The sequence below is a fragment of the Procambarus clarkii genome, chromosome 91, assembly GCF_040958095.1.
Source record: "Procambarus clarkii isolate CNS0578487 chromosome 91, FALCON_Pclarkii_2.0, whole genome shotgun sequence".
NCBI lineage: Eukaryota > Metazoa > Arthropoda > Malacostraca > Decapoda > Cambaridae > Procambarus > Procambarus clarkii.
In genome coordinates, this window is record NC_091240.1 from 11377281 (window position 1) to 11389989 (window position 12709).

A 12709-nucleotide genomic window follows, 5' to 3' on the forward strand; every position below is an offset into this window, starting at 1 on the left:
CGATGAGGACTTCAAGGAATTTACAATCAACTTTACTACTGATTTGCATATTGTTTATTCTTAAATGAATTTCATTTGAGAATTTGTTACCAAACAAAATATAGAAAGTTTTGTCAATGTTAAGGGTGAGTTTGTTAGCAGTTAGCCAAAGATGGACTTTATTTAGTTCAGTATTCACAGTGACAATTAGAGCAAGAGGGTCAGGACTGGAGAAGATGAAAGTTGTGTCATCAGCAAATAAGATTGGTTTGAGGTGTTGGGAGGCATTTGGAAGGTCATTAATGTAGATGAGAAAGAGGAGAGGGCCAAGTATGCTGCCCTGTGGGACACCGATGTTTATAGGTAGTGTCGGAGAAATGGAATTATTCACAGAAACACACTGGAGCCTGTCAGTAAGGTAGGACTGAAGGTATTACAGGGAGTGACCTCTGACTCCATAATGATGTAATTTAAGAAGGTTTTGGTGGTTGACTGTGTCAAAAGCCTTACGTAGGTCCACAAATATCCCAACAGGGAACTCATTTTTACCAAGAGCTACATGTATCAAGTTAATCATACTAATAAGTGCATCGTTAGTGCTTTATTTGGGTCTGAAGCCATATTGGCAAGAGCTTAGTATATTGTGTTTGACTAGATAAGAGTAAAGTTGCTTGTAGATTAGTTTTTCAAATATTTTTGACAAGTTTGGCAGAATTGATATAGGTCTGAAGTTGTTGACATCAGTGAGATCACCACATATATGGACTGGGGTTATTCTAGCTTTGTTTAGAATATCTGGAAAAGTTTGGAGTTCAAGTTACTTGTTGTAGAGCAATGCAATGGCAGGGGCTAAAGATCTGGAGGCTTTTTTGTAGATTAGAGTTGGTATCTCCTCAAGGGCACTAGACTTGGTCTTAAGGGAAAGGATTACCTCATTTACACCAGTGGAATTAGCGGGCGTTTATATATATATATATATTATATATATATATATATATATATATATATATATATATATATATATATATATATATATATAAAACGCTGAACTGTAATGCCAATCCTGACCTTAAAAGCATTGAAAGTTGTAACAGAACCCATGAGCACCACACCAGAAACAAATACCTTTTTGATATTCCAAGAGTACGACTTAATCAAACTAGAAATGCTCTACAAATCAAAGGACCCAGAATGGGGAATGACCTTCCCAATCATGTTAAAGACTGTACCTCTCTCAACCAGTTTAAGATAAAAACTAAGTACTACCTAATTAACTCCCTGTAACCTACCTTACCCCAATAATGTCAACCCATGTCTGCTATTTTTAATAAATGCTGTTTGTTGACCAAATTGTATTTTTGCTGTTTTTTTGCCATGTTTCCCCCGTTTTTAATTTTTTTATTTTCTCAACACATTTTATACTTTAATCTCAGTTAGTATTAAGTTTCAGTCTTTAGTGTTTTTCCTGCCCGAAACGCTTTGCGTAATAGTGGCTTTAGGCATTGTATATACTAGCTCTATCTATAAGTTCATCAATATTTGTATCACCCCTTGTATGTACTTTACCTGGATAAACATTTGAATTTGAATTTTATATTTTTTTTTAATTTGATGACATGGTTCTAATTTATTTCATCTACTCTCTCAAACAAACCATCGCCCGCAATCGCTTAGAAAAAAAACAAGCCCCCAAACACCAACCAGATGTAAGTCCCTCCCCAAACGCAAAACCTCTAAACTGAAAAAATATAATTCCCAACACAGCCAAAAAGCCCAATGGAAAGACCATGCTTGCTTTGGAATAATTTTTTTGTGGTCATCATATAACCGGCGAGACAAGGGAACAGCAACAACGACAGTGGAGGTTGTAGCAACAGCAGCAGCGGCATGAAAGTAGGGGTGTAGCAGCAGCAGCAGCAGCAAAGGAGGGTGTAGCAGCGGGAGTGGAGGTTGTAGCAACGCAGGAAAGAAGAAGGGTGTAGCAGCAGCAGCAGGAAAGGAGGGTGTAGCAACAGCAGCAGCGACAGTGCAGGACAGTGGAGGTTGTAGCAACAGCAGCAGCGACAGTGGAGGTTGTAGCAACAACAGCAGCGACAGTGGAGGTTGTAGCAACAGCGACAGTGGAGGCTGTAGCAACAGCAGCAGCGACAGTGGAGGTTGTAGCAACAGCGACAGTGGAGGTTGTAGCAACAGCAGCAGCGACAGTGGAGGTTGTAGCAACAGCGACAGTGGAGGTTGTAGCAACAGCAGCAGCGACAGTGGAGGTTGTAGCAACAGCAGCAGCGACAGTGGAGGTTGTAGCAACAGCAACAGCGACAGTGGAGGCTGTAGCAGCAGCAGCAGCAAAGGACGGTGTAGCAGTAGCAGCGGGAGTGGAGGGTGTAGCAACAGCAGGAAAGAAGGGTGTAGCAGCAGCAGGAGAGGAGGGTGTGTCAGCAGCAGGAGAGGAAGGTGTATAGCAGCATCATGACCATTCCTCTATACCTGCGCATGTAAACAAAGGCAATATCCCACATACACGTTTCCAAATGAAATTACAGAAGAATGTTTCATGGTGCTAAGCGTTGAGGGGTGTACAGCTGGGTGTTGAGGGGTGTACTTCTTCCGCTTAGAGACGTTACGACTGCCTGACATCAAATTCTCCCAAATAACACAAAAATAAATGTTTTTCGAGACAAAGACTGCAGCATGTGTATACGACTGGCTTCAACCTGTCGCATGCGTGGTGTACCCTAGTTCCCAGCTCTGCCTTGATAATCCAATGGCAATAAGGCCTTTGTCTGTTTGCACAATATCTCTTTATTAAGATAAGGATATGTCTTGAGGGTTATGTTAATGTCTTGGAGATGGCCCAATATATCTGGTCCATACAGACCATCCAGCAAGCTGTCCGCATGTTCCTGCCCTCAGTTGCCAACGTTCGCCATGAATGTCACCTGGAATATAATTAGCATCTGACCACTGGATTTTACGTCTTACATACGGTATAACTTTAATACCGCTATAAATATAAAGCTATAAATCTCTAAATATACGTGATTAATAGTGATATAAGGTATGAAGCGAGGGGGATAATAATGGTAGGTAGGACATTTGGCAGCGAGGCGTACCAGCTGATGGCAGCGGCTGCGGCGCCATCGTCAGTCGCCGTCTGAGTGTCTCGGGGGAGTGTCGTTCCACCAATTATTTATATAAAACTGTGAAACGAGTGAAATATTGAATGGACATGTAGAACTAAAACGTAAAATAAAGCATAACAGGCTTCCTGGGTCTGATTGGCGGTGTTGACAATGAGCTATAGTTTACAAACACATTAAAAACAACATTTAATCGCCCTGGGAATAGTTTCTACCGAGACCCCAAACTGGCACAGAACAGTTCATTTTCTTGGTGATTGAGTGTCACTGGAGCCCACGACAAGTCATCACCAGTGACTGAATACTGGGGTTAGCCAGACAGGAGCGAGCAACACTAACACGTCGCTGAGGTGACCAACACGTCGCTGAGGTGAGTGTAGTGACTGCCTCAGCTGGCCGGCTGATCAATATTTGGGTTATGTTATAAAGCTTGGGAGAATGTTTACAGTGTAGTCACGTCTGTTGCTCGTGTCACGTCTGTATAGCTCGTGTCACGTCTGTATAGCTCGTGTCACGTCTGTTGCTCGTGTCACGTCTGTAGCTCGTGTCACGTCTGTAGCTCGTGTCACGTCTGTTGCTCGTGTCACGTCTGTTGCTCGTGTCACGTCTGTTGCTCGTGTCACGTCTGTATAGCTCGTGTCATGTCTGTATAGCTCGTGTCACGTCTGTTGCTCGTGACACGTCTGTAGCTCGTGTCACGTCTGTTGCTCGTGTCACGTCTGTATAGCTCGTGTCACGTCTGTATAGCTCGTGTCACGTCTGTATAGCTCGTGTCACGTCTGTATAGCTCGTGTCACGTCTGTTGCTCGTGACACGTCTGTTGCTCGTGTCACGTCTGTAGCTCGTGTCACGTCTGTAGCTCGTGACACGTTTAAAATATACAAATATATTTTATATTTTCTGCAGACATGTCATCCAACAACGTGTCATCCAACAGAACATGTCATCCAACAATATGTCATCCATGTACATATAGCTGCTTACTATGGCAGTACTAAACATGGACTCGCGCGCACAATCCAAGTTTTACAATATTAATTTTATACAGAGGCCTAGCAAGACAACAATAAGCAAACCCATGTTTTCCTAGGCCTATTACAGATGTTCAGAACTAGAACTAAGACTGTGAATGTTAAGCCTATGATTGCTTATTTATGCCTAGGAGTTAGGATATTTTTTCGTAATCGTTTCATCAAATTAGCGCATTTGTAGGCCTAGTATTTAGTCCTAATCTCGATTTAGGTGTCATAACTATATTTATTTAACGAGTTCATGCCCCCATTACTTTGTAGGCTACACAGTTTCCCTGAACTCCCCATTACCTTGTAGGCTACGCAGTTTCCCTGAACTCCCCATTACCTTGTAGGCTACGCAGTTTCCCTGAACTCCCCATTACCTTGTAGGCTACGCAGTTTCCCACGGGTTAATTTGTTTACAATTTGTTACACATTTTTCACAGATTTCTTGTGGCTCGTTGACGCGCTTTGGGTAATATGTTATTTATATGCGGGTGAGGGTTAGGGTGAACCAGGTGGTGCTAGGGTGAGGGTGCTCCAGGTGGTGCTAGGGTGAGAGTTAGGGTGCACCAGGTGGTGCTAGGGTGAGGGTGCACCAGGTGGTGCTAGGGTGAGGGTGCACCAGGTGGTGCTAGGGTGAGGGTGCACCAGGTGGTGCTAGGGTGAGGGTGCACCAGGTGGTGCTAGGGTGAGAGTTAGGGTGCACCAGGTGGTGCTAGGGTGAGGTTTAGGGTGCACCAGGTTGTGCTAGGGTGAGGTTTAGGGTGAACCAGGTTGTGCTAGGGTGAGGTTTAGGGTGAACCAGGTGGTGCTAGGGTGAGGGTTAGGGTGCACCAGGTGGTGCTAGGGTGAGGAGGGGGGGGAGGAGAAGATTCAGGAGGATATCAACAACAGATACAGTACATGCGACTGGCGATAGTATTATTTATTTATATAAAGAACTAAGTTGGCGTTAACACAGTGTGTCCGGGTCTCTTCCACCTTTCCCACGTCACCCCCCACCCCACCCCATCTTCCCCCCTCTCCACCTATCTCTCTCCGTCCTCCTAACATCCTCCCTCCCCTTTTTTTCCCCAACATTTTCTCCATCTTTCTCTTCTTCCCTCCATCTAATTTCCACCTCTTCTCTCATTTTTCCTTCTCTCATCTCCTGTCTCCTATCTCCTCCAACATCCGCCTCTCTGGCTCTCCCTCCCCTCAGAAAATTAATATTACTAAGCGCTAAAAAAATTCTTAAAACTTTACAGAAAACGCGTCCCTAATTTGAGATTTCATGAAAACTAGACGATAAAAATCGCAGGCGGGTCGCTATAGATGCTGATATTTCTTAACCAGTGGCACTGGGGAGGGGGGGGGGGTTGTTCCCAACTGGCCTATGATATTCACATTCCCCCAACGTGTCATCTTGGAAAGTTGTGGGTAAGTTAGCCCCAAGCGTATTTTAGACAGATATTCAGACATTGTAAATAGATACAGAGGATTGTTAAGATGTACAATTGGGAAAATAATGGGGCCATGACATTGAACAGCTGCAGATTGACATGGAATGATTCTGTTATCACATCTTTTGGTTAAATGTCCCTTTAGTGTTGTACTTAATGCTGATTTTGGGGGACCTCTCAACTATTTAAAAATTTAGTCTTGTGTCCACCTCAGCACTTATGAGCACCTCCAAAGGATACCTGATCAACCAGGCTGTGACTCATACGTCAGGCTGCGAGCAGCCGCGTCCAACAGCCTGGTTGATCAGTCCAGCAACCAGGAGGCCTGGTCGACGACCGGGCCGCGGGGACACTAAGCCCCCCGGAAGCACCTCAAGGTAAGGTATGGGTGTTAAACCACAGGCTGTTTCAGTAGGATACGGTCAACACCTCACAGGCAGGCTAACACAACAGTGTTCATCGGGGGGGGGGGGGGGGGGGGTGACTCACAGCTGCTGCAGCAAACACGTGGAGATTCTTCGGCTGCCTTGGGTAGACTGATCCAACGTCCACTACAGCAGTCCCAGGTCGACTCTGTAATCAGACACGTCCTCAGTACTGGTTACATTCTAGGGCACCTCACTTACAGGCTTAGACACAAACGTCCACCTATCCACTCCATAGATGGCGTTGCTGTCTAAGCGCCACCTCACCAGAGGTCAGCAGCGGCTATGTTATGAGCTGATCAAGACGGGAAACCAGCCCCTGTGGCCGGTATATCCTGTCCTCACTAGATGGCGTCGTCCATTTGGAGGGGGTTTCGGGAGCTGACCCACAGATGGCGCGGTCGACACTGCTCCGTGCTCGGACGCTGGGCTCGGGTCCGTAACAGGCACATTGCTCGTTTTCTAATTGATAAAACTGTGTATCGTTAGGCTAAGCTGGGTTAGTGAACATGTATATTTCCTCGCTGCATAATGAAATACAGCCTTACTGAAATGACGTCATACCTAGGGGGTTGGATACGGTGGAAATGGTTGGTGTGGGACGCCCACTGGGGCAGAGTAACGATACGAGGGTCACAAAACCTGGGAAGTCTGGCCACGGGGCTCCAGGAGAGCACAACAATTCTAAACTGGCTGGTTAAAAATAATCGAACACAGTTTAGAGCAAGTTTGTCCAAAACTTGTTTGAGAAAGTTTCTCAAAATTGTATTTACATTTTTATTTTTTAAAGTAAACAAATGTATATTAAACACTGCTTTCATCACGGACTTATAATTTATATTAATCTTATTGTGAGCTCATCGAACGCTATGCGTACTTTGCCCGAAACGCTATGCGTACTAGTGGCTTTAGGTATTATATGTACTACCTCTATCTTTAAATCTAACAGAATGTTTGTACTGTAACGCTGTGACTATGTATGTACTGTTCCTAAATAAATTATTATTATTATAACTAAAGAGATAAAGTTCAACCCCAGCATACGCAGTGAGAGAGAGAGAGAGAGCAGACCAACCAAGAGAGTACCTTGTAAACAGTTTGATGCTTGTCTTAGCTTGAATAAACATTATCAGTAGTCAGGCAACAAAGCAACCCATTGTTTACCATCACTACGCCCGCCCCAGGCTCTGTTCTACACATCTACGACTCTACTTGCTTGAGTCGTTCTTTCTGACATCATTCTACATGCTTCAGTCGTTCTGACATCATTTTGCAGAGCAAAATGATGTCAAATTTCGTCCCGAAAATGGCCGATGCCGTCTCTTAAGTTGGTGTATACCGTCCCTTAACTGGCCGATACCGTCCCTCTCATCATCAAGGGACGCTGTCGTCCCGTCATGACATGTCTTAAGGTCAGCAGTGGTATTATGTTTAACATGGCCGCGAAGCGTTAATATCAGTATCAATGTCTTGGTGATAATTGTAGTGAATGGTATGATTACTCGTGATCCAGATGTCATCATTGCAGGCTTAGGCTAACTAATGTTTCTATAGTACCAATGTACGAACGTTTTGCTGTTAGGTATGGTATCTATAGTGTATGGTTAATATAGCATATATTAATAGGTTATAGGTTAATATATTAACCTCTTGTATGGTTAATATAGCATCAGGTGCCATGATACGCATGATTGCTATATTTCCTGTGGATCTGGTATCAAATATAGACTTACTAAATGAGACTGATTTAGTGGAACTGTGATACAGAATGTCAGGTATTCAGGTGAGGGTGTTCGGTCCGTTCCTAGGCTCGCTCGTCAAGTCAGCGCTCCAGAGCCAATACGACTCTCAGGCTCTCGTATTACGTCATGGAGCTCCGCGCTGATTGGCTGATATTTTACCTCTCATCATAATGTCACCTGTTCCCCATTGGCTTAGAGACGCCACGCAACACAACGTCAGAGTTCAGATGAGCAGCATCTTTTAAATCTTTGGTAAATGTTTACACAGAATATAAATTGCATATCACTAATGGGCCAATTACACAGTCAACTAAATGAGATACGCCGTAGCAGCTACTAACTGGGGAAAGGGAGGGATGGTGTTGAGCAGACCGGTGTTGTGGTGGTGTCACCAGGTGGAGAGGGGGCGAGCCAGGTGGTATAACCAGCTGTAGCCAGCTAGAGAAGGGGAGCCAGGTGGAGAAGGGGAGCCAGGTGGTATAACCAGCTGTAGCCAGCTAGAGAAGGGGAGCCAGGTGGAGAGGAAGAAGGGGCGGATTAATGAGGGTTAGTGAAGTGTCATGTCAACAGTGTAGGGGGGAGGGGGGGAAGGGCCTGCTACTCTAGTTAATTGAAGGACCTCATGTTGCGCGGTCACGCTCACCCAGAGACATGCGCGCGCATGCACGCACTAACCATGGAGATGTAAGAGTAGTAGTTAAATAGAATAACTTAAATGAGGTGTTAGAAGGCATCTCCATGGTTAATGTGTACTCACCTAGTTATGCTGGCGGGGGTTGAGCTCTGCTCTTTCGGACCGCCTCTCAACTGTCAATCAATCAACGATCATTTGTTTTACACACACACACACACACACACACACACACACACACACACACACACACACACACACACACACACACACACACACACACACACACACACTCTCTCACTCACTCACACACATCAGCGGCATATGCTAGACTGGCCAATGTAAGAACTGCCTTTAGAAACTTGTGTAAGGAATCGTTCAGGACCCTGTATACCACTTATGTAAGACCAATCATGAAGTATGCAGCTCCAGCCTGGAGTCCATACCTAGTTAAACACAAGACGAAGTTAGAGAAGATTCAGCGGTATGCCACCAGGCTCGTCCCGGAACTGAGAGGAATGAGCTACGAGGAAAGGCTCAGGGAGCTCAACCTCACAACCCAGGAAAACAGAAGAGTAAGGGGAGACATGATAACCACCTACAAAATTCTCAGGGGAATTGACAGAGACAAAGACAAACTCTTTAGCGCGGGTGGGACACGAACAAGGGGACACAGGTGGAAACTGAGTACCCAGATGAGCCACAGAGACGTTAGAAAGAATTTTTTCAGTGTCAGGGTAGTTAATATATGGAATGCATTAAGTAGTATTGTGGTGGAGGCTGACTCCATACACAGTTTCAAATATAGATATGATAGAGCCCAGTAGACTCAGGAACCTGTACACCAGTTGATTGACTGTTGAGAGGCGGAACCAAAGAGCCAAAGCTCAACCCCCGCAAACACAATTAGGTGAGTACACACACAGGAAGCAGTCCGCAACAGCCGTGTAACTCCCAGGTACCTATTTACTGCTGGATAACAGGGGCATCAGGGTGGGTGAAAGAAAGTGCCCATTTGTTTCCGCCATCGCCTGGGATCGAACCTCGGTGCCCAGGATTACGAGTGGTGAGCGCGTGCCTGTCGCAACCTGCCAAGTGGGAGTGACTAAAGAGACAGAAGACTCCACAGGAAAGGATAACAACATAACGGTTAGTCACACAACAAAGGACAATTACTGAGCAAGAGAAGGAGGAGGAGGAGGTGGTGTGTGGGTAAGTGTAGTGTGTAAGTGTTCCCGGGTTGACGCCTTCTCTTGATAATTACTTGTGTCTGGAAATTGTAGAAGCCTTAGAGAAGTAAGTGAGGAGGTGGGGGTGAAGAGGCCGGGTACCGTCTTACGGGAGTGTACCGATGCTTGCTCGTGTAGTGTGTACTAACACACCTGTGGGTCAGCCTAGCGGTACACAGGTAAGAGCGCCTCCTGCTGCTGCTGCTGCTGCTGCTGCTGCAACCCGTCCTCTCACCTAATACCTCACATGTGTGTACCGTATACGCACAACCTACTATGAAACCCAGCGGCTCACAGATATCCACGTTTTCTATGGATCGGTAAGTTAGATTAGGTGGGATGCTTGTGTTCATACGTCTAGGGTTAGGTTAGCACTTTATATTTTGTACGTTGGGACATATAGAGAGAACGGGGTGGCTGGTGTACAGGAGAGGGCTGAGGCGGGAAGCTGCAGAGGTGATCCTCCACATTGGTCTTGTCTGAGGGCGATGTTTACCCGTCTTTATCACCTCTTTTGTACCCGTGATGAAGGCGGACCTTTGCTATGTTTACCTGTATCATGCCGTGTGTATACTGGCCCTGTATACGTGGCACTCGGGACCTGCTTGGGCCGGTGAGTGCCTCACTCCATCCTCATATCCCAGGGCTTGGCCTGTCCTCATATCCCAGGGCTTGGCCTGTCCTCATATCCCAGGGCTTGGCCTGTCCTCATATCCCAGCTCTTAGTCTGTCCTCATATCCCAGCTCTTAGTCTGTCCTCATATCCCAGCTCTTAGTCTGTCCTCATATCCCAGCTCTTAGGAGGTCGACACAAGATTGGGAGGGAATTATCAGGTAAAAGCACCAAGCCATTACGACTAAATATCACCGAGAAGGGGTCAGGATAAGGATTTAGGGATGGGACAGGGTGGGGGGAGGGTATGGTGTCCAACCACTTGGACTGTCGGGGATTGAACGCAGACCTGCATGAACCGAGACCGTCGGTCTACCGTCCAGCCCAAGTGGTTGGTGTTGACAAGTGATAGGTATGGGGGCGGTGACACTTGGCAGGTGTGGTCTGAGGAGGAGGATTGTGTCACTGGTGGGCTTAGGTGGGTTGTGTTAGCATGTGTACAAGGGTCAGGTGTGTGGTGTGTACCGGTTGTGGTACTGTGTACAGTGTGAGAGGGATGTGGTGGTGTGTGTGTGTGTGTTGTGAGGGTGTCGTGGTGTGGCCGGACTAAATGTGCAGCGTCAGATATGAATAATGTGTGTCAGGGGTTCTGGCTATAATGTCACATCTTAGTAATTATAAATTATGTTCAGAATGTCGGTCATTTTCACCTCGACCGATGCACCACATTGTTGACCTTTGTCACCGTACACAGTCCGAACACCGCGTTGTTTGACCGCCGCGAGACACCACAACAAGGGGTGTATAGGGACGCTGCTACAAGAGCCTCTATGATGACACACACCACACCAACGAAGACGACCATGCCACTAAATCCACACACAATGAGAGCAGGTTTCAAGGAAGCTTTGAACCGTCGCAGTTCTATCCTGAGCGTGGTGATGATGGGGCATAACTGAGGATACTGAGGGAGGTGTTTGCCAGGTTAATGTGTTGTGTGGGATTACCTGAGGGATGGGGGGCTGGTGTTAGGGGTGGGGGGGGGGGCTGGTGGTGCATACTGGTGGTGTGGGGTTGGGGGCTGGGTGGTGAAAGGTCCAGTGTAGTGTAGCATGAACTATGATAACCGACCAGTGCTGCCATCTGGGGCGTGACACACCGCACTAGACGACCATAACAAGTTTACGTATCCAAAGTCTGTGAACTGTTTGGTTTAATAATGAGGTCGAGGCTGGTGATGCCGAGATGACGTGGCCTCTGCAAGCACCTTTTTGTGCCTGCAGGATCGAGTTTTAGCTCTTCGACTCCGCCTTTCTAGCCTCTGATTGTCTAATGCAATTATATGTCCTATCAGCCTCGGGAGGGTTATTAAGGCTACCACAATACCTTACTGACCAACCTGTAAGTATACTCTAGTTCTGAACATAGTTCAGGAATAAAGTAAAATCACAATGCATATAACACAATCGACTTGAGAATGGTCCAGGACGGACCGAAACGTCGTCGTCCCTTCAATTTCTAGTGTGTGGTCTGGTCAACATACTTCAGCCACGTTATTGTGACTCATCGCTTGCACAAAAGTAAAATCAGTTTATATGTATCGAGAAGCAGAGTACACCTGCTTCCACATATAACACAGAAGGTATGTATACACACCTCTTGGTGTATACATATAACGCTGTATTAATGTTATTTTTGTTTTAGGTGAATGCATGTGACGAGACTGTGTTTACGGCCGGTTTACGGTTTACGACCGGCTGGGGAGCCGGTCGGCTGAGCGGACAGCACGCTGGCTTTGTGATCCTGTGGTCCCGGGTTCGATCCCGGGCGCCGACGAGAATAATGGGCAGAGTTTCTTTCACCCTATGCCTCTGTTACCTAGCAGTAAAATAGGTACCTGGGTGTTAGTCAGCTGTCACGGGCTGCTTCCTGGGGGTGGAGGCCTGGGCGAGGACCGGGCCGCGGGGACACTAAAAGCCCCGAAATCATCTCAAGATAACGGCGCTCAGTGACAAATGCACACCACTGCTGTCTCCACATTGTCGGAGGGTAGTACAGGGAGCCAGGTGTACATACAGGCACTTATCAACCACGTGTATTACAATAACAAACACTTGGTTTTCTTCTCCGAGGCTTTGGGTCCCTACACTTGCACCAGAGGTGGTACCCCTTCTAGCTAATTAAAAAAAGTGTATTTCTCTGTATGTACACTTGAGTGTGTACTTTAATCCATAATAGAATACCGCTTTGAGGTACAGTTGTCAGTAAGATACTACGGGAGAGTGTAGTCAGTCACCCTATCTTGAGCTTATCTTGAGATGATTTTGGGGCTTTTTTTTTTTTAGCGTCCCCGCGGCCCGGTCCTCGACCAGGCCTCCACTCCCAGGAAGCAGCCCGTGACAGCTGACTAACACCCAGGTACCTATTTTACTGCTAGGTAACAGGGACATAGGGTGAAAGAAACTCTGCCCATTGTTTCTCGCCGGCGCCTGGGA

The 12709-nt window shown here is 46.4% G+C and overlaps 1 protein-coding gene across 6 annotated transcripts in view; it reads left to right on the forward strand.

Annotated features, from left to right (window-relative positions):
• The first annotated feature begins 3099 nt into the window (after positions 1 to 3099).
• LOC123774077 (protein FAM110B) overlaps positions 3100 to 12709 on the forward strand; it is a 119640-nt gene continuing 110030 nt past the window's right edge. For 4 of the 6 annotated variants that reach the window (XM_069318770.1, XM_069318774.1, XM_069318769.1 and 1 more), the window contains exon 1: positions 3100 to 3486. The gene's annotated coding sequence lies outside the window, so the exon portion shown is untranslated. The remainder of the gene's footprint in view (positions 3487 to 12709) is intronic. The other 2 variants (XM_069318768.1, XM_069318775.1) reach the window with 1 other exon arrangement.